The 20,160-nt window shown below is 43.6% G+C and overlaps 1 protein-coding gene across 1 annotated transcript in view; it reads right to left on the reverse strand.

Moving 5' to 3' along the window:
* Positions 1-17,841, reverse strand: part of spsb4a (splA/ryanodine receptor domain and SOCS box containing 4a) — a 46,287-nt gene extending 28,446 nt beyond the window's left edge. Inside the window, exons 1-2 of the mRNA XM_030775560.1 lie at positions 17,825-17,841; positions 8,150-8,229 (exon numbers count right to left, since the gene is read on the reverse strand). The gene's annotated coding sequence lies outside the window, so the exon portion shown is untranslated. The remainder of the gene's footprint in view (positions 1-8,149; positions 8,230-17,824) is intronic.
* Positions 17,842-20,160: the final 2,319 nt, after the last annotated feature.

Here is a 20,160-nt window from a genome sequence, read left to right on the forward strand (position 1 = left end):
CTCCCTCTCTCCTCTCTGCTCAGCCTAATGTGCTTCTGTAGGGGTCATTTACAAGACAGAGTAACACCACCAAAAAACCCCCCCCAAAAAAACAGAGCTTCCATAAACACATTGCACAACCGATGATACACGTTAACAAGCACACACGCACGCGTGCGCGCACACACACAAGCATTTACACATAATAACCATGATAAAGTCGTCATTACCCTTCCCTCAACCCGCCCCCCCACACACACACACACACAAATAAACATGCACACACACACACACACAGACGCGCACACACACATGCACCACACCCGTTCAGGACACAATGAAAAGCATTCAGGCATGTTCTATACAGCCTGTCCTTTTCCAAACCTAGAGTGCAAGTCAACACTGTGGGGTTTTTTCCTCTGGAAGAAGGAAAAACAAAACCAAACACTACCCCCCCCAAAAACAAAACAAAACAAAACAAAAAAAAAACAAAAGAAAGGAAAAGCAAAGGAAGACAGGGACAGTGACGCGCAGTACCCGGCTGAAAAAAATCCGACTGCCCTTACTCTCTAATCACCTTATCTGATAAGACACAGCAGCTGAGAAAACAGGACGGGTTTGGAAAGAGAGCCGTACCCGAAAGGGCTGCTCTGGACTTCTCTCTCTCTCTCTCTCTCTCTCTCTCTCACATGCTATGGTCAGATTCATCACCACACACAAACAGATAAAGAGAGTGGGAACCCAGCGCAGGTCGTAGAAGCGGCAACACTCAAAGATCCCAAGGCTCAGAACATCAGAGGAGCACGTATCCCTCAGAGTGAACGAGAAGAATGTGCCGGAAAGCTTAGCTAACCGACCCGGGAAAAGGGAATCTGCGGGCCAGCTGGGGTCTCAAATCCATTAGAGGAATTAAAGACAACGGGAACAGACAGCAAGCTAGGGAATAAAGGAAGAACGGAGGGGGGGGAGAGAGAGAGAGAGAGAGAGAGAGAGAGAGAGAGAGAGAGGAGGAAGACGAGGCAAAAGAAGAGGAGAGAGGAAACACGAGGTGTCTGAGGGAATCCCTCCTTGTCTGTTTGAGAAGACAAGGAAAACAGGGTTGAGCAGTGAGAAAAGATAGCATAAGGAAACGAGAAAACACCCTCCACATGAAAGGAAACATTATCCCCCAAACACACGTAAAACAGTACACATGCACGACAAAAATCTCGCCACCCAACATGTCTCTCCATCTAACACACAGACATAAAAAGCAAAAAAAAAAAAACCAAATGCACTGCTTACAGCCGTAGTCTTCCTCTGAGTGGAAACTCCACGGTTGTAGTCTGTTCCTCCTCACAGTTGTGAGATGAAGAAATAAAAGAACAAGAAGAGGAAAAAAAAAAGAAAGAAAAAAAAAAGTCTTTTCTTTGAGGGAGTACGCTGTGTCTCCCTCTCTCTCTCTATCTTGTTCTTTCTGTCTCTCTCTCTCTCTCTCTCTCTCTCTCCTGCTGTGGGGAGAGAAAAAGAGGTTTCTCCCCAGAGGTGTCACCCCCCCCACCCCACCCCACCCCCTCCGTATAGCTAATCCCTCCCGTTACAGCCTCTGTCCCACTCCTAACACTGGCCCCCTTTTCCACTGTGTTCCCTCCACTCCCAGCCTCCTCTCACTCCAGCTGAGCCGCTGAGGCAGACAGAGAGACAGAGAGAGAGAGAAAGAGAGAGAGACAGAGCGAGGGAGGACGGGGAAAAAGAGAGGTATGCTGGTAGTGGGAGCAACGCGAGAGATGCCTCATCATGAAAGGCGATCCGCTGATCTCATCAGGCAGGGACACGGAGCAAACAGACAGAGAGAGAGAGAGAGCGAGGGAGAGAGAATAAGGACACGCCCCTTACTCCACCCCCAACTCACATTTTCTCCACCCCTACTGCCTTTCATTTCTGGCGATTCAGCCAATCGCAGACGCGCAAAGACAAACATATCACGCATAGAAATACACATGTTACAATTCTCTAGCTCACCACATATGGTGCAGTTCTCTCATTATCATTTTTTCTAACTTTAAAACAAGCAATGAAAACAATAACAACACAGGACAATCAAGCTAGACAATACTCATTCCATATTTGTTGGGGAGGACAAAATTTTAACTTTCACAAACCAACAAAAAGACTAAATCAGCAAATCCAAAAATTCAGATCTTCTTGCACTTAAATACATAAAAAAAAAATATTCATTTCTACAGGTACTGTTGGGTTTAAAGTGGTTCTTTCCCTCTCCTGTTTCATATCCCTTTTTTTCTGATGTCAGAGTGTCTTATACAGCATTTTTTTACCAAAACCACTGAAGTCTCTTTCTAGAAACAGTTCTTCTTAAGAAGGGGCACTTTCAAAAGCCGCATTCACATGCTACCATAAGCTGCGTCTACAAATCATCGCGTCTGGCTGGATTCCTCCGCTCCTCTGTGACTCCCTGAAACACACACACACTCTTACACGCAGCGCAGGCTTATTCGGAACAAGGCTCTTAGAGAGCTGCACATGTCAGCGAGGAGTTTTCTCGAGTAAAACTTTCTGCAATTCGTGCTCCAAAGTAAATGTTGACTTTCTTCACTGAACGAGCAAATACGAAAACGGCTGAACTGCGATTTCACACATTTGCAAATTTCCTCTTTTTTTAAACATTTCTCGCACGGAAGATTAAGCAGACATGTGCTCAAGCTATCAGAATGAACAATTTCGATAAAAACGAGTAAGCTCATATTTATGACTCCTTGCACTTCATCCATACAAATGTGGGCAAGGCCAGGGAGACAGCCCTGGAAAAACCTGGTTATTCTACACGCATGCTTCATATACTCCATCTCCAAACTTTAACAAGGCCAAAATACATGAATAATCAGAGTCTATGAAAGTTTCTTTTGGATGAATCTTTCAGATGGAGCACATGGGGGCCTTTGCACACGCGTACACACGTACACACACACACACACACACACACACACACACACACACATTCCTCCCTCAGAGCCATGTCCTCTTAAAAGTGCTCCACACACAGCCCATGTGTATTCAGCCTCTTGGAGTGACGTATGTTTCCTCTCCATTTGATCTTTTCTGTGGCCACACGCAGAAGACCACGACAAGGAGAGACGAGAGGAGAGAAGCAGCCCCTTACCTAAATATCCTTCCTCCCCACCTCTTATATTCCGCCGTGGTTTGGGGGTTTCCCTCCACCCCTCCAAGAGCAGACTCAATCAACCCCTTTCAGCCCGCCGGTGCTGGGCGCAGTGTAACGGAAGCCAGCGTTGCTGTACAAACATACACACTCGCCCTAGATCAACTGCTCCAGACATACTCTAACCCCATTTACCTTTCTTCCAAATATACAACTCCAGCACTCAGGAGTGAAGAAATGACCCACTGCTGTCTTTGGACAAGCCAACCTACTCTGGAGAGACCCCAAATACCAAAGTAGGTGAAAGTTTACACATGAATGGACACATTTTTCGTTCACAAAGCCACCAAAGATTGTGTGGTATGTATGTTCAATCTCAGGGTCGTGCTATTCAGGGATGGGAGAAATCTCTTGGTTGCTAGGAACGAAAAAAAAAAAAAAAAAAACCATAACCCTGACTATACCATTCATAAATACAAGTCTCTCTCCCCGCTCCAGTCAAAAACAACAACAAAAAAAAAAACAACGAGCGAGGATTCATGGCAGCAATGAAATGACAGATATTATGAAGAATACAAAAAAATTGGAATGAACATGGACTGAGTCTATGCCCTGCCGCCTATTCACTGTGGTTTTCTTCCATAGTCTCCATCCTCCCTATTAGTCTCTCTTTCCCCCAGCATAAATTGCCTCCTCGTTTTCTGCTTGAGGGCATTTTAACACTTTTCGGCCAGCATGTGGTGCTGGGGACAGACTGAAAAGAGAGATGAGAGAGGGATTTGAGAGGATGGGGGGGCTGGGTTAATCTACAGAACAAAAGGAACACCCCCTACCACTAACGCACACACACACACCAACACACACACACACACACACACACACACACACACAGATGATGGGCCATTGGGCTACAGGCCCCCATCTGAGCACCCCAATCACAAAAGACTGGCCATAGGGAGGGGGGGGGCAGGGGGCAGACACCTCCTGGCAACACACGTGTCACAAACAAAGTCAGCCAATTGTCCACGGAGCGGGGTTAGAGGGGGTGGGCCGGAGGGGATGGACAGGGGCCGTAGGGTGTGGGGTGAAGGAGGAGCAGTGGGAGCAGTAGAGGGGATGCTCATCTGGCAGTCGTCACACTGACCCCGCACAGATGGCAGACAAGCAGGAGGAGAAAGAGGAGAAGAACAGTGTAGGAAGAGGAAGAGGAGGAGCTGAGGAGGGTCAGAGGGGGGTACAGACCACTGAGGCATCTGTGTCCTTTGTGTCAGTGTGTTCTTTCTGACACACGCACGCGCACACACACACACACACACACACACACACACACACACACACACACACACGTGCGCACGCACACACAGACATGTTAATGATGCATACACACACACGCATATATTTAATGATGCGAAAGCACATATATACACACACACAGGTTTCACACTTTTACACACATGAACGGTCAAACACACGCACACGCACACACACACACACACACACACACACACACACACACACACATGAACGGTAAACACACGAACACACACACACACATATATGCAGAGATGTTTGCACACTCAAACATCATACACATCAATATTCGCATGCACACAAACCCACACACGCAAACACACACACACTATTAACTACACACAGACATATAAACACAGATGGGTTGGTTCAAAGATTAACTAGTGTAGTGTTGTCTCTTTGCATACAACCCACTCCAACAGCACGGAGACATCACATGCAATGCAATGGCCCTTCAGCAGAAACCCACACAGGCAAACAAAGCACCCAACTGTTAGACCTGCACTGATACCACTCAGAACAAAGTCCCTGTGATACTGTCTCTATAACTAAACATCTTAAAAGGAACTATAAACCAACAGATTCTGTTTCTAGTGAAAATAAAAAAGTTTTATACTCATTCAGGACCCACAATTTATGTCTCTCACGACATTTTTAGTGTGAAGTCCATCACTCTGAGTGAATTTGCAAAGCTCAGTGGATTTAATCAATTTCAAGGGAGGTCTCAAAGAGTTCTGTAGCTATCTGGGAAGAGAGTACAATTATGTGATTCTAAGGATTTGCAGTCTGTACCAAGTCTAACAAACAAGGTCAGACTGGTTAAAATTAGGACCGAGATCAGAGCTTGGGTTACTATTTAGATTTTTTTTTTTTTTTTACCACGCAATAGGGTTTACGGTATTTTATATTATCTGGTGTGCTCTTGAAAACGTTTGGTGCGATTTCAGATTAAAACTTGTGAAAAAATTAGGGTCAGTGCACAAACCTGCTGGTGCTGTTGAGTCTGTCTGCTCTGAGTGAAATTACAGCGTCGGCGTAGGATGAGAGGTTAGATGGGATTATCTTCATGGATACGGTGGGTTTGAGTCAGTTAAAGGGGGGGGGGGGGGGGGGGACTGAGAGTGTCTCTGACAAGCCACAGACACGCAAAGAGTTTGGAGGAAGAGGAGACACAGAGCCTGGGGTGCTAACACTGTAAACAGTGGGTTTTGCACAAGCAGACATCACACACATGCAAAACACAAAACACACGCACACAAACCACATCTGAGGACTTTTTTTGTGTAGCCCACATATTCCTACACTTTGTTCTTACAAATATAGTAAACATGTATGGTACCACCACCACCACCCACCCCCAGCCAAGGGGCAAATATAAACACACAACACACACACACACACACACACACACAAACAAACACGCTGATACACTACTGACAGACACACTCCTGTCTGCAAACACAGTCCCAGCACAAATTTAAGAAGCAAACACGCTCTTAACAGAGATGTCCCCGAGGCACTCCCCATTTCAGCCACCGCAAACACACTCAGTCCCACTCAGATCACGCACACACAAATCACAGACAACAGCCAACAGAAACACAGCTTGTATAAACAGTAGTCTGGGACTGCTGGTTGTGGAGCTGTGTTTGATCTTCCCTCTCTGTCAATTCCAACATAAAGATTCTCAGCCATACTGTCAATACCTTAGCTTGAAAACCTTGAGTTTCAGGGCATTTCTCCTGATAGGAACTTGAATCAATACAACAAAGTGACAGAAGACAGCAGAGGAGCAGAACCATTAGTTCAGTGGATGGAGTAAAAAGACCAATCTCCTGTGAGTTTCTTATTTCCATTTCACCCTTTCTTTTCTCTCCTTTTGGCACTGTCTTCCTGTTGGTTGTTTTTTTTTTTTTGCTTTCCTTCCTGCCTCTATTTAATATTTCATCTTACAACAATTCTTTATGAAAAAACTTCCTCAATATTTAGTCTCACCTGTGCCTTCTCAGAGGTCTCTCTCTCTCTCTCTCTCTCTCTCTCACAAACACACACATATACACACACACAGAGTCATGCACACATTCAACCACACTCAACACCTAAGGTTTTCCCTGTCTCCAAAACCACCACTGTCTGCACCTATTGACTGTGTGTGTTTGTGCGTGCGCGCGCGCGCATGTGTGTGTGTGTGTGTGCACGTGTGTGTGGGGTGAAAAAAAAAGGTCAGTGGAAGGGTAAAAGGTCATAGTTTAATCAGACTGATGACCGGCAGGTCACTCCCCTTTCTCGACTTCTCCCACCCCTGTCCCTAAAACCCCCGCGGCAGCTGCTGGTCTGTGTCTGACCCCTAAAACTACCACAGCAACCTGGACCCTGCCTCCATCACAGTCACCTCAATACACCAGGTTTTACACACACACACACACACACAGACACACACACACACAGACACACACACACACACACACACGCACACACACACACATGCACACACACACTCGCACACTCCACAAATGCTTTACTGCAGTGCTGCACTCATTAGGCTTGAGAAATGAGCTCTTCCTGGAACACGATGACCTTCAGGCAAATACATCACTTTCATAACTCTCATCATTTCATTAACAGTTAAAGCAAAAGATTTCACCTCCAGTATTTCATCACAAAATAGCTATGTGGGCAGTAAAGAGCAGGTGGCTAATTGTCTCTCTCTAGGTGGCCTTCTCTCTCTCTCTCTCTCTCTGTGTGTGTGTGTGTGTGTGTGTAAACTGAGTGAACGTGTGATAGTTTGGCATGTTTGTTATCTCACTCCTGTGTGTTTTAGTGTTATCACTGCTCAGTTCATCTCTGCTGAAGCAAGACACACTCTTTGTGCCTCACGTACCAGCACTGGCAACAATACCCAAAGCAATGGCACACTGTAAGGGCTGTCTGTCTCTCTCTCTCTCTGTCTCTCTGTCTGTCTCTCTCTCTCTCTGTCTCTCTCTCTCTTTGGCCTCACTAAAATATTTAGCGCCACACAGGCTCTTGTTACCTGCATGGCCAGCAGGCAAGGGCAACAGATCCTTTTCCAACCACCAAATCACTGAAGGCAACAAGAGCTGCTTTGTGTGTGTGTGCGTGTGCGTGTGCGTGTGCATGCATATGTGTGTGTGTGTGTCTGTGCATCTCTGTGCGTGTATGTCTGTCTAAGCGTTTGTGCATGTCCGTGTGAGTGTAACCAAATGCATGCGTTGGTGTGTGTGTGTGTGTGTGTGTGTGTGTGCGTGTGTGTATGGTCACTACCGGACATGCACTAAGCCTGTTGCATTATTTATTGTTCTTCTTTAGAGATCAAAAAGCAGGAGCCAGCGTTTTTCACCTTATAGAAGCTACCAGCTGCCATTTTGTATGTGATGAGAATTCAGAATAATGTGAGAAGCTTCAGTTATGACTCTTAAAGACCTTCACTGGTCCCTCCCTTACGAAGAGTCTAACACACAGGGACTGCTGTTTTCTCCCCCATCAAAACCTGGGGCTGTTTTTTTTTTTTTGGTTTACATTTAAAACCAACTGTTTCTTTGCATTCTGCAAATATGAACAGATGACCTGAAACACATGGAGAAGGCTGAAAATAAGACGTGAGCTATGCGGTCCTAATCTGTAGTGAACAGAAATTAAAGTCTCATCTAAATAACCAAGGTATTTGTTAAATGGCTCATTCACCTGTTATTGTTCAGGAAAGGATCATCTGGAACAGAAACTTAGTCATCTCAGAGGAGTTGTGTGTCCACTCCGCACAGCAGCTGGAAAGAAAAAAAAAGGAGAAAGAGACATTGGGTGTACATGATCAGGCTTTTAAAAGCACGGAGACAGTGATGTCTGCCTTTAAGACTGAAAAGTGAGAGACAGTTTCCAACCACTTATTGATCTCTACGAAAAGTAACAAGGTAGGTTGATGAATTAGGCCAGTCTTTGGTTTTATCTTGTCCTGTCAACCTTTAGACTCTTAATCTCTCTGTCTCCATTGCTATTCTACTCTATCTTAATCTTTCTATCTCTTCCTTTGAATTTGTGGCTCTTGTTTTTAAGTGCCTGGGTGGGTTTGTCGGAGTACGTGGGTGTATGTGTATGTATCTGTGTGTGTGTGTCTGTGTCTGTGAGTGAGTGTGAGAGAGAGAGAGAGAGAGAGAGAGAGGAATGCTGACCGTCAGCACTTTCCTCTAAGGGCAGTGTTATAGACACACAGTAGAGCTGTGTGTGCCTGTAAGCTCTCTCTCTCTCTCTCTCTCTCTCTCTCTCACAGTCTCTCTCTCTCTCAGTCTCTCTGTCTCTGTGTGTATGTGTTTGGGTGTGCATACAGTCTGTCTCATCCTGATCGAAGGCTGATGGTTTCTCCATTTCCTGGCCTGAGGAATGCACAAATAAATAAAAAGCTGCTCTTTGGGGTCAGAGGCTGAAGGGGTCACACTTTTCAGCTCAGGCCGGCCAGCAGACAGGCGTCACACACACACACACACACACCGCACGCGCACACACAAGCACATCTTCTATTTCATCCTTCTAGAGTAGGAACTTTAAAAAAAACTTCAGGAGGATATATCAAAGTCAAGGACTGCTTGATCACGCTAATCAATACAAACTGCGTGTTAGGCAATTTTGTATCTTAATTGGATTTTAATTACGTTGTAACTGAAGATGGATTTCATGCATGTGTTTCAAGGCAGAGGACAATATAATCCATCCCAATCCCTGAAAACAGAATATACATTGACCACAGAGTGGACTGATAAAATTTCAAACAATATACCAGCAACTCCCAAGTACAGGAAACACTTGAGTAAATGAGGGATACACAGTACGTTGAAAGGCGGTGCCTGTAAGCAGGGGTGGTTCAGGAGTTTTGAAATCCCATGCTTTGTTTCATGTCTAAAAATTGTGTTCTGGTCCAGTCATTTGGCAAGCAAAGCTAGAAGCCCCTCATTATACCTAAAGAACCCCAGCATGTTTGCATGTAAAGTGGAAGGAAGCACACAGGTAGAGGTATACTGAGCATGGCAGATGACTCACCCCTTGACTCTGTTCTCACAAAGCAAACGAGTGCTCGTGTGGTACGCCCCGAAAGAAATCAGCAAGCCAAAGTGTTTGTTTCTCATAATGAAGGGATTGGTCAACCCTCTTACAGTGTGTGTGTGTGTGGGGGGGGGGCATTTTCCCACCATGGTTTGGTTTCACTGAAGCCTGTAGTTGGGAAGATAAACGCCACTTAAATCAAAGCCACTCTGAGCAATGACATTCAGTCTATGATAGGAGAACTTCTCTATCCTGACAGGAGTGGTCTCTTCCAGGATGACTATGTCCCTTCTTTTGGTCCATGAGTCACTGAATGGTTTGATGAGCAAGTAAACAATGTAAACCATATCTCACAACCTTCTCACTCACACAGTCTCCAGTCAAATGAATAATAATGAGCAATGACACCGTATGATTGGATTTCCCTTAATAAAATCCATGCATATGCAAACTGAAGGTGTTACACTTGGATAATGGGAAACTGATATATGACCAAATGTATAAGAAAGAAAGAGAGAGGGAAGACAGAGAGAGAGAGGGAGAGAGAGAGAGAGAGAGAAAGACTCTTGTTATCCCACATGACCCCAAACCCCCCAGTATGTAGAAAATCTGACGTTTCCATGACAACTGGGAAATGATGGTTTTGGCGAGATAAGGGCTGGATACACTGTAAGGACGGTTTCCATCACACGGCAGGAAGAGGGAGAGAGTGACGGAAAGAGGAGAAGAGGCAGAGAGAGAAAGTAGGGCAAATAAAGAGTTGTATAATGAGGGTGCTATAGACCTCTTCCCATCATCCCATGCTGCCACTACACGGCAGCAATGGTTTGTCAATTCACAACTAAATTTCCCACGGGAGCCCTCGGCTTCAGCACACGACACTTTCCCGTTCTTGCGTCAGGAGCTGTGTGTGAGCTTATGCGTCCTGGTTTTTTTTTTTTTTTTTTTTGGTCAACTTAGTCCTAACAGGTACGCTCTGGCGGCAAGCCGAGCGCGATAACGCCGCGGCGACATCTCGACCGAGCTCCGTCGGATGGCGGAGGAAATGAAACGGTTGATTCCAGCCGCTCTGACTTTGCCGGCAAATGATCGCCACTTTGAAGCGAGACGGTTCACATGACATTGTTAGGCGTAGAAGCTGAAGGATTAGGTCCAGCAGGGATTTTTGCGCTCATCTTTCTGACTGAAAAATACTTGATAAAGTCAGTGAGGTGATACAAAGGTTTCCTCAGTCTGCCTCAGCGTATTTCCATAGAGAGAGAAAGGCTATGACCTTGTCACACACACACTTTTTACTCACCTTGACGGTGATATAATGTTCACAGTACATTCCCTTGATATGGCAGACATGAGTTGAATATGTGCCATGACTGGAACCTGCTCACAGGCTGTTTTGTTCTTGAGAGGATATTTCAGACACTAGACATTAAAGTTTAATCAATAGAGGCTTTATAATTGTGTTATAATTGATGTCCAACAAAAGCTTTAACTGGCAACTTAAGCCCGTCTTCATTTTCCATTGTTTGAGTCCCTCTGCCTCAGTGTCTCTAAATCCCCACATTTGTTCAGGGCCTGAGCATCTCTCATGAACAGTTTAGCTAAAAACCCTTTTAACACAATCTCTCAAACACAGAAACTCACAAGTAGTCCTCTCATCCCGTACGCGCTCTCAGGACGATTGAGACAAAGGCTCTGCGGTGACTGTACTCTTTCTTTTACCACAGTTTTTCTTTCACCATCCATTACCTTCCACGCGGCTTTCCATCCTCCCTCTCCTCTCCTTAATACTTCACCTCATTCTGTCCCTCACTACAGCTCCTTACAGAAAAACTCTCTCGGTAGTGAGTCTCTCCCATGGCTATCAGAGAACTAACTCTCTCTCTCTCTCTCCCATGGCCTGTGGCACTGTGGCATGCTGGTATTGGTGACCCTGACTGAAATCAATATGGGCTCCTTGAATTAGTGAGAGACACATGAGGTGGAAATGGAAGCTGAAATTCAACAGTCACCAACAGTGCTATGTGTTCCAGCTAATGTACTCCTTCTCTCTCTCTCTCTCTCTCTCTGTCTCTCTGTCTCCTCATGTAAAAATCCTCATGTGGGCTCATTTGTAGCTCCCTGTTAGCCATCTGTAGATAGTTATACGATATCATCAAGAATTAGTGTTCTGGTGACAAGCCCTCGTGAGGCTACTCTAATGATCCCTTAACCGTTTATGTCTTTCTCACATCCAAGCCTGAACCTGAAACCTGATCAATAAACGAAAAAAAAAAAAAAATAAACACACTGGAGAAAGGGAATAAACAACAAATTAAATAACGTGCCGTGCAGTTAGATAATCTGTATCTTAAAAAAAAAAAAAGATTAAAAAGCAATAGATTCTGAAGCAGCTGTGAAAGGTGTCATCTGCTGTAGGCAGAAGCAGAAAACCCACAGGCATAGCAGCATAACCATATGTCTCAGAAAACTCATTTGAGATCCAGAGAGAAGTGTGCGTGTGTGTGTGTGTGTGTGTGTTTGTTGGAGCTTAATAAGAACTATGCTTTACTATGATCTCACAGTTAAATGTCGCTATGTTAAAGGTTTAACGTAGTGTATGTAAGTAATGTAAGTTATAAACCAGTTCATAAACAGCATTGGTTCATTTATCATCACTGGCGTCTCGGAACCAGTCTTACTTGTGCACACTGTAACTGTTTTCAGTTTTCATAGAGAGCAAGAGCCAGATGAACAAGCCACCACATAATTACTGAAGTTAAATGAACAGTACCTGGTCAAGAGCAGTGGTTTAAGAGCCAGACCTTTTCTCCCTCTCTCTCTCTCTCTCTCTCTGCTGAGAGAAAAGCAGTAGAATCTGGCTGTTACCTTTCCCTTCGATGGGGGAGGGGGTCGGGGGTATCCAACACCGACGCACGAGAGCTCTTTTTCCTCCTCCTCAGAACAAGGGAGACGTTGAGGAGTCAAATTCAGCTCTCAGTCAGGTGAGAAGTTAATAAGCCTGAGCTCCTCAGATCTCTCTGTGATCCACAGAGCAAGGAGGTTTCATCCAAAGCAGTGTTTTACTGAGGATCTGTACAGAGGCATCCACACACAGTCTCAGTCATTCTCATACAGCCACAAAGGGCTTTGACCCAGTTTTGTTTCCCCACCATATGAAAGGAAAGAAATGACTGAATGAATAAATAAGGAGATGGGGAAATGGGGGTGGGGAGGGGGGGGGGGGTGCATGCACTATTTCAATGAACCTGCTGGCCTCTTCATAAAACCTCAGTTTCTCACCTGGATGCATGTCTCCAACTAGACCTGAAGCTTACACTTCCTCAAACAACTGTTTCTTAAATAAACATCCTCCGTCTCTGTCTGTCTCTGCTTCTCTCTCCCTCTGTCTGTCTCTCTCTCTATCTCTCTCTCTCTCTCTAACTCTAACACTATGCCCGTCTGTGTGTTTAGGAGAGATAATGTTTCAGTGAAACAGATTACTGGAGCTGCGCTGTGTATCGAATGACCAAATTGGGAGTGAAACCTGCTGATGATGGAACCTGAAAGGGAAGCAGTCACCTCATTTCTTCCGTCTCCACTTTGCCCATCGCTCTTTTTCTCTCCTCATAAAGCCCTCCCCTCCTCCCTCCCCTTCCCCCTCTGGCTACGGAGGGTTGTGTTTCTCAGACCTTTCAAAAATGTGCCCCAAAAACTCTCTTCTTGTGCTTCTCTCAAGACACCTGACTAAAGGCCACACACACACACACACACACACACACACACAGACCTGCTTCCATTCAACTGCAGGGTTTCATGTCACTGACAGTTGTTCTCTTGTTTTGATATTTAGCAAAGTAGATTCAATACAAAAGCAAAGCAAAATATATTTATTTAACACCCTCTATGATGGATGATTACCTTACATTACAAAGGCTCAATGAAAAAAGCATCATACTCTGGAAAAAAAAAAAAAAAAAAAACACAGGAAAAAGACTGTAATCTTTGATGCAAAAACATGTATACAAATCAAGTAGAGAGTGTTAAGGAAGAAAAGCATAAAACAGCTGGGGCTGATTCTCTCTGTTGACTGACTTCTTGTCTCATTGCTCAAGGCTTTGTTAATGATTAATGCCCCTCCTCTTTACCAAGGCAACTTCCTGTGTGGTGTGATATCACCTTAGTAAACTCCTCAAGTGACCCAAATACATACAAAACACACACTTGCACACAAACACACATGTGCACGCACACGTGCACACACACACACACACACACACACACACACACACACACACACACTTTCTGTCTGTCTTATAAAAAATGCACGCAAGTAAACACACACATGCACTCACAGACTCCCACCCAGTCTGAATAAAAATGCAAATATACACAAACACCATGATAAGTACACAGACAAATAAGAGTCCTCTTTAATATTATTAATCAATAAAAAAATCCTTGTATTTCCTTGTCCTCTGGCATGCACTTCATGACACCGTTAATCCTTTTATCAGTTAAATACAAGTTCACGCAGAGGTAACCTAAAGCTCACTGTCTTTGCCCAACTGTTCTCCATTTGCACTGTTGTCAACACACAAACCATCTGCTCCATTAGTAGCAACTCTACAGAAGTCAAGCTTAATCATACATATTCAATATTTAGAGTTTAATAAGAGGCCTGAGCCTGAATATGAAAGATGATGTGCTATAATACCTTAAACAGCTGGTAATTGTAATGCGGTGTCTGAAGAATCTGCTCTTTTGGCCGAGTGAGGTTTGAAAACTCAGACCTCTGCAACTGCTTGGCAGATCTCAATGCAAAGTAGACACACCTCATAAATCATTTATTTTAAATGAGTGTTTGACCTAGGTCTGTCTCTAAACACACACACACACACACACACACAAGCACACATACACATCCCTAAAAGAGAACACACCACGAACATGAAAACTCATTTACACGCTATCTTTCAAACACACCCTGACGTATTAAATCACTTGCACTTGACAGGTTGCTGACTCTTCCTCCCTGACTCCCTATGGACCTGGGAAATTCAAATTTGACATGACCCAAACAAAACTCATCTGAACAAGGCAGGCTTTGGGGATGGGGGTGGGAGCGGGGGGGCTGAGATTGCCCTTCTGTCACTTAAATGTAAATCAGAGTTGCATTGGCAGTACAGAGAATATCAGGGCTTCTTCGTTTTCTTTACGGGTAAAAGCTTAAATAAACAAACAACTAAAATAAAACAGTGACAAGAACTCAATAATCCTCTTGTTATTGCCCAGTTTGACACACTCTACTGGTTTAAGGTTTTGACGTTTGAAGCTCCCGAATGTCAGTCTTGAACCCTCTTGCCAAATGACACTGATGCAAATAAAAGGCAAAGCTCATTAAAATTGTGATCCGGCTGAAGGCACAGTACATTTCCCTGCTGTTGCTAGGCAGGCGCTGTCCATACTCCGCTCTTCAGGGGGTGTAAGGTCCTGCTGTAAGTCAGCATTCTCATTCGGGGGGGGGGGGGTCGTGTGTCATAGCACTGAATGACTTGGTATGTTGAATAGGATGTAGGTTTTGGAGAGTGGTGGTAGTGGTGATTAGATGGTTGGGAGCCGGGGGTGTCGGGGGTTGGGTTGGGGGGTTGTGGTGTGGTGGAGAGTTGGGGTGGGGGAGGGGACGGGAGGTGGAGGGGGGGGGGGGGGGGGGGGGGGGCGACTCTTCCCTGACATGTCATCCCCCACTGGGTCTGCCAGCAGCGGCTCAGCTTCACACAACTGACGAGCCATCATACTGAACAGGGAAAAAAAAAACCTCCACTAAAACAGACTGGTGTGGAGGTGTGAAGCCAAAAATACTCAAAACAATTTGTCATGGGGTAGAGAAATAAAACAAAATCCCAACGTACATTAAAACTATGTAAGACTATTAAACTATTAAAGACTAAAAACTATTAAACCTGTAAGAGTACATACAGATGTGTAACCTATGTATTTATGCCAGAATACTGCCCTGGATCAATATGCACAGCAAAAATGTGAAAGAATTCTATAACAGAGAAATAGGAGAGCCAGGGGAAATGGTAGGCTGACTGTTTTGTTTTCATAACAAATGCTCACAATTCTCTCAACCATTCAATTCTGCTACGCTTCAAAACATTTTAGCAATAACTAGAAGGGAAAAGTCTATTGTATCATATTATCCAATTCAAACGCCTATCTAAAAATTTCTTGTTCTTTTGTAGAGGAAGGTGACTTAGACAGCAAAGCAAATTCAAAACTCCCACAACAATACACAAGCTGTTTAGCACTTATATTTAAGAGCTGGAGAGCTCAGGGCACTGGCTTTCTGAATACAGCCCAACTGCCAGACAAGTCTTTTCCTGTATATGTCCAAGTAATTCTAGTTTATTGTTCCCATTGGACAGAGGAGAATTAGAGAAGTGAAGACAGAGAGCAGGAGAGAGCGAGAATGAGAGAAAGAGTGAGAGGAGCAATTATGTAGGAGGACAGCAAAAAGAAAAAAAAGGGGGAAAAGAAGAAACACCTGTGGAAAGAGAGAGTAAACGAAAGACACATGAAGATTATAAAGAGAACGGAGAGAGAGAGAGAGAGAGAGAGAGAGAGAGAGAGAGAGAGAGAGAATGAGAGAGGGAAAATAAATTCTGTCCTGAGGTGGATGGACTGCTGCGTTTGTGACCGGCTAGGCTGATCCAGCAGACAGATAAATGGCCGCTGTCACCATGGCACCCACCCCTCTCGACACCCCCCCCCCCCTTCCCCACGCCACCCCACAACAGCGCATCCATCACTTCTGCCCCACACCAAATTAACCAAATTATAACGGGCTAAGTGTGGCACCTGGCCCTGTCCCTTTGGAGCCCATCGCACTGGCCCTGCGCAGCCAGCTGCGCAGACCAGAGATCCAACACCGGGTCCACCATGGGTCTCTCAGTTCATACAGCGTCCTTTAAACAAAGAGAAGGCAGGTGATCGTCACCCACACAATGATGTGCCGACAGACAGCCAGGTGACTTTATCATGACCCTTTGTGTCCTCACAATACGCATCAAAAAGACGCTGGTGACACATTAATCTTGAATGCCCCCATACTGACCTGAAGAGACAGATGGGTGCATTTAGGTCCTAACAATAATCCTCAAAAAAAAAAAAGACATCATGTTCCAATAATGATGCATAACAAAGAGGATAATTATTATGTCCTGATCTCAGCCTTAAGTCCTGCAAAATCCAGAGGTGTCTGATCCACAAAACCATGATACTGCAGTCCTGCTAAAAATGGCAAGTGGCAGTTGCTTGCTGAATTTCACCATACAATAACAAAACAAAACAAAACAAAAAAACAAGACAGTATGTTTTCTCTAAATGCAGCTATGATCAGATGTTGTAAGCTATGGCGGTATTTGTTGGGGACATGAATACAGATAAAAACATCTTGATTGGTACCCTAAACTATACCATATCTAATAGATTAAAAAAAAGACACTAAAGAATAAAATGACTGTAATTAATTGTAATTACAAGTTACACGGTATAAATAAAGAGATCCTCTTCAGAGATGAAGAATGAGGATTCTCTTCGTTTTACAGAACAAAATGCCTGTTCAGCAACTGACCAAACAGACAGCAAGATGACGAGTCCAACTGGAAAAACTCATTTTGCTGAGTGAGCGTGCACATTTGCACTGTAATGAGGTTTTCATTGGACTCTGAAGAAGTGCAGCATGGAAAAATGGTGAACAATTTATCTCTAAATGGGAAGTGAATGGAACCATGTTGGAAGAGAACTACTGTGTTGGTACTGTCCTGTACTTTCATCCTTGATGATGTAGAAGAGAGGCCACAGAAACGCGTGTTAAAGAAAGCACAATGTCTGATCAAGAAAGAAACAAGAACTGAAATGACCCATGGTCTCCCACAACGACAGACCGAAGGTGAATCTGTATAAAACCATCATTTTGCCACAACTTCTGAACTTACGAAAAGCATGCAAGAACATACACACATGCAACAAATAATATGTACTGACTAATCTCAACTATCAATTAATATTTGACCTGTCTGTCTACTATATAACAGAACATGGTAATATATCATGTACTGTTATACATGCAGAACTATATAAATCAACAATTACTCAGCTTCTAAAGAGGGGCAATTAAAGACGTGCAACCTGACAAACGCATTTCACATACACTTCCACATACATAGCATACAAATAGATAGATAGATAGATAGATAGATAGATAGATAGATAGATAGATAGATAGATAAACAGTCGAATAAATTATCAACAAACAGAAACATTAGGAACTTCCTTCGAACTTACCGTTAGAGTTACACTCTGGAAAACAGGAGACAAATTTTCCTGACACCACAATTTATAATCACGTTTCGGTCGTTTGCTTCGCTTGCAGATACTTCTCAGTCGTGATCACAATAACTTAACCGGCTGACAACGATTTATTCCTGTCGCAAGCCACACAACACTGTGAACACGCAGCGATAACCGGGACCGTTTCTTTGTTGCTTAAGCAAAGCCACCCAATGACTATTACGCCCAGCCCATTCAATCCATCTGACAGCTGATTGGACAAAATCGACTACAAACCAACGTTGATGCTATGGATGTTGTGTGCTTCGAAATATGTTAAAGCATGCCCCTTGCTTAGTCTATCTGTACAGAACGGAAATTAATTCACTCGATCAATGCGTCACTTAATCTTTCAGAACTGGAAAGACGGGTGTTGACTTTTCAGTCGTAGTCATGTGTATGTGAAGGCATCTTTCAAGTAGTTTTCAGTGTTTTGTCTTAGAATGACACATCCATGATATTGTTAGCAAAAATATGCCTTGTGATGACATTGAGCAATTGGAGGCGTTACATTTAAATCAGCTCAAAACGATTTGAGCTTTTGAAGTATTGTCCCTGGTAAATCTGTCAATTCACGCCAATCAAACGCATAGGGTGTGTGATTACAACAGCTGATGAACAGTCCAATTACAACCGAAAGATAAAAGCAGGAAAACTGCCTTCCAAACCAAGAAGCACGCCCAAATGAGCGGGCTATTAAATGTGACATCTAAGTGGCAATGGTAGAAAGGTGTTTATTACAACGTAGACCAAAACCACAGGATTCACTGTAATTAGCCTACATCTGGACGATTGCCCTTCTTTCATGCCTCGCTGCTTAATTAGGCAACAGAGAATGCGCTGGGTTTGGATTTCTTTGGGAGTCATGGAGACAGTCTTTTACAATTAGGGGGGTCAAGAGAAGGCTTCAAAAGCATACTTAGTGACTTGCCAGTTAAGCTCCACATATGGTCAAAGGCGATACTGTGATTTAAGAAAAAAAAAAGTGAATTTGCATGTTTGCCATTGTGTTCAGTAATTGCATGGTACCCTGTTTGTGCCTAGAATAACAGCCTTAAAGGCGCGTAAATAGCGAAAAGGAAGTCGATGTTATGTTGTTATGGTGACGATTAGATAATGCTCAATAATGATCAGTACAATTAACGGTAACTAGAACGAAGTACAGAGAATGCATAACGTTTTTATATCATCAAAGTCGTCATCCTCCTCCTCTTCTCCTTCTTCTCTTCCTCTTCTTCACCCTGCTTCTTCTTCTTTTTCTTCTTCTTCCATTCGGACTGAAAGTTAAAGGATGCGTGGAAATGTGCAAGGAAAATTTGCACAAACTATATGTGCAAAGAAATAAAATGTCACGTCTGAATGTCTGTTTCTCTCTATTAGTTTTATTATGCTTTTTTTTTATTATGCTTTCCTGTGTGATACAGTAGGTGAGTTTGTCAAGAGCATACATTACCTGACTGTGGGGTAGCAACATATGTGTGCTCAGTAATTATTTTATAAATGTCCCACTTGTTTGCAAATGAGCAGCTACAACAAAGTCTTATTTCAAATTAATGCATGCATTCTCCTCTTAACTTAAACATACCTATTTGAAAATTGGCATTAACATTTCACAAACTGCTAAATAATTGTCAGCATGATACTGTAGACACCACATATTTGATTTCCAACTAGGTTATACTGTAGCTTTCTGCAACAAACACAGAGATAAACACGGTCACGCTTATCTTGGAGGACTGATATAGAACTGTAAAACCAACAGAAATTGTGGTGTAGTTTTCCACACTACTAAACCATTACCAGTTGCACAAAAACTGAATAATTTGGTTAAATCGTTTTAGGCCAAATCATTTTATCAGTAGACAAAAAGTCAGCATACCACACCTTTGCTTCCTTCCCCAATATATATGTATAGTTCCTGTGAAGTTCCTGTGATCGAAAACGCTGTTAAAGTTTAGTATGTAGAGTTGCTTGAAGACACAGATCAGGTACTTGCGAATATGTGCACAGGGTTACACTGCCATCTTGTGAACAAACAACATATAGCAATTTTTAAGAGCTTATATGAGGACTGTTGGAGCATTTATTCGAGGATTTATTTTCATATGTGACCCCCCCCCCTCTCTCTCGCTCTCCCTCTCTCTTTTCTATAGTGCATTTATTTCCCTCTTGTTAACATTTACTTTTCCCCTTTGGTGTAATAACTACAACATTACACAAGACAGGAAATATCAGTCAGCATGCCTTAAATACCAGCGCCTCCACTACATGGTCAGTCTTTTAATGACCTT

This window comes from Chanos chanos, chromosome 5 (assembly GCF_902362185.1).
Source record: "Chanos chanos chromosome 5, fChaCha1.1, whole genome shotgun sequence".
In the NCBI taxonomy this organism is placed as follows: Eukaryota; Metazoa; Chordata; class Actinopteri; order Gonorynchiformes; family Chanidae; genus Chanos; species Chanos chanos.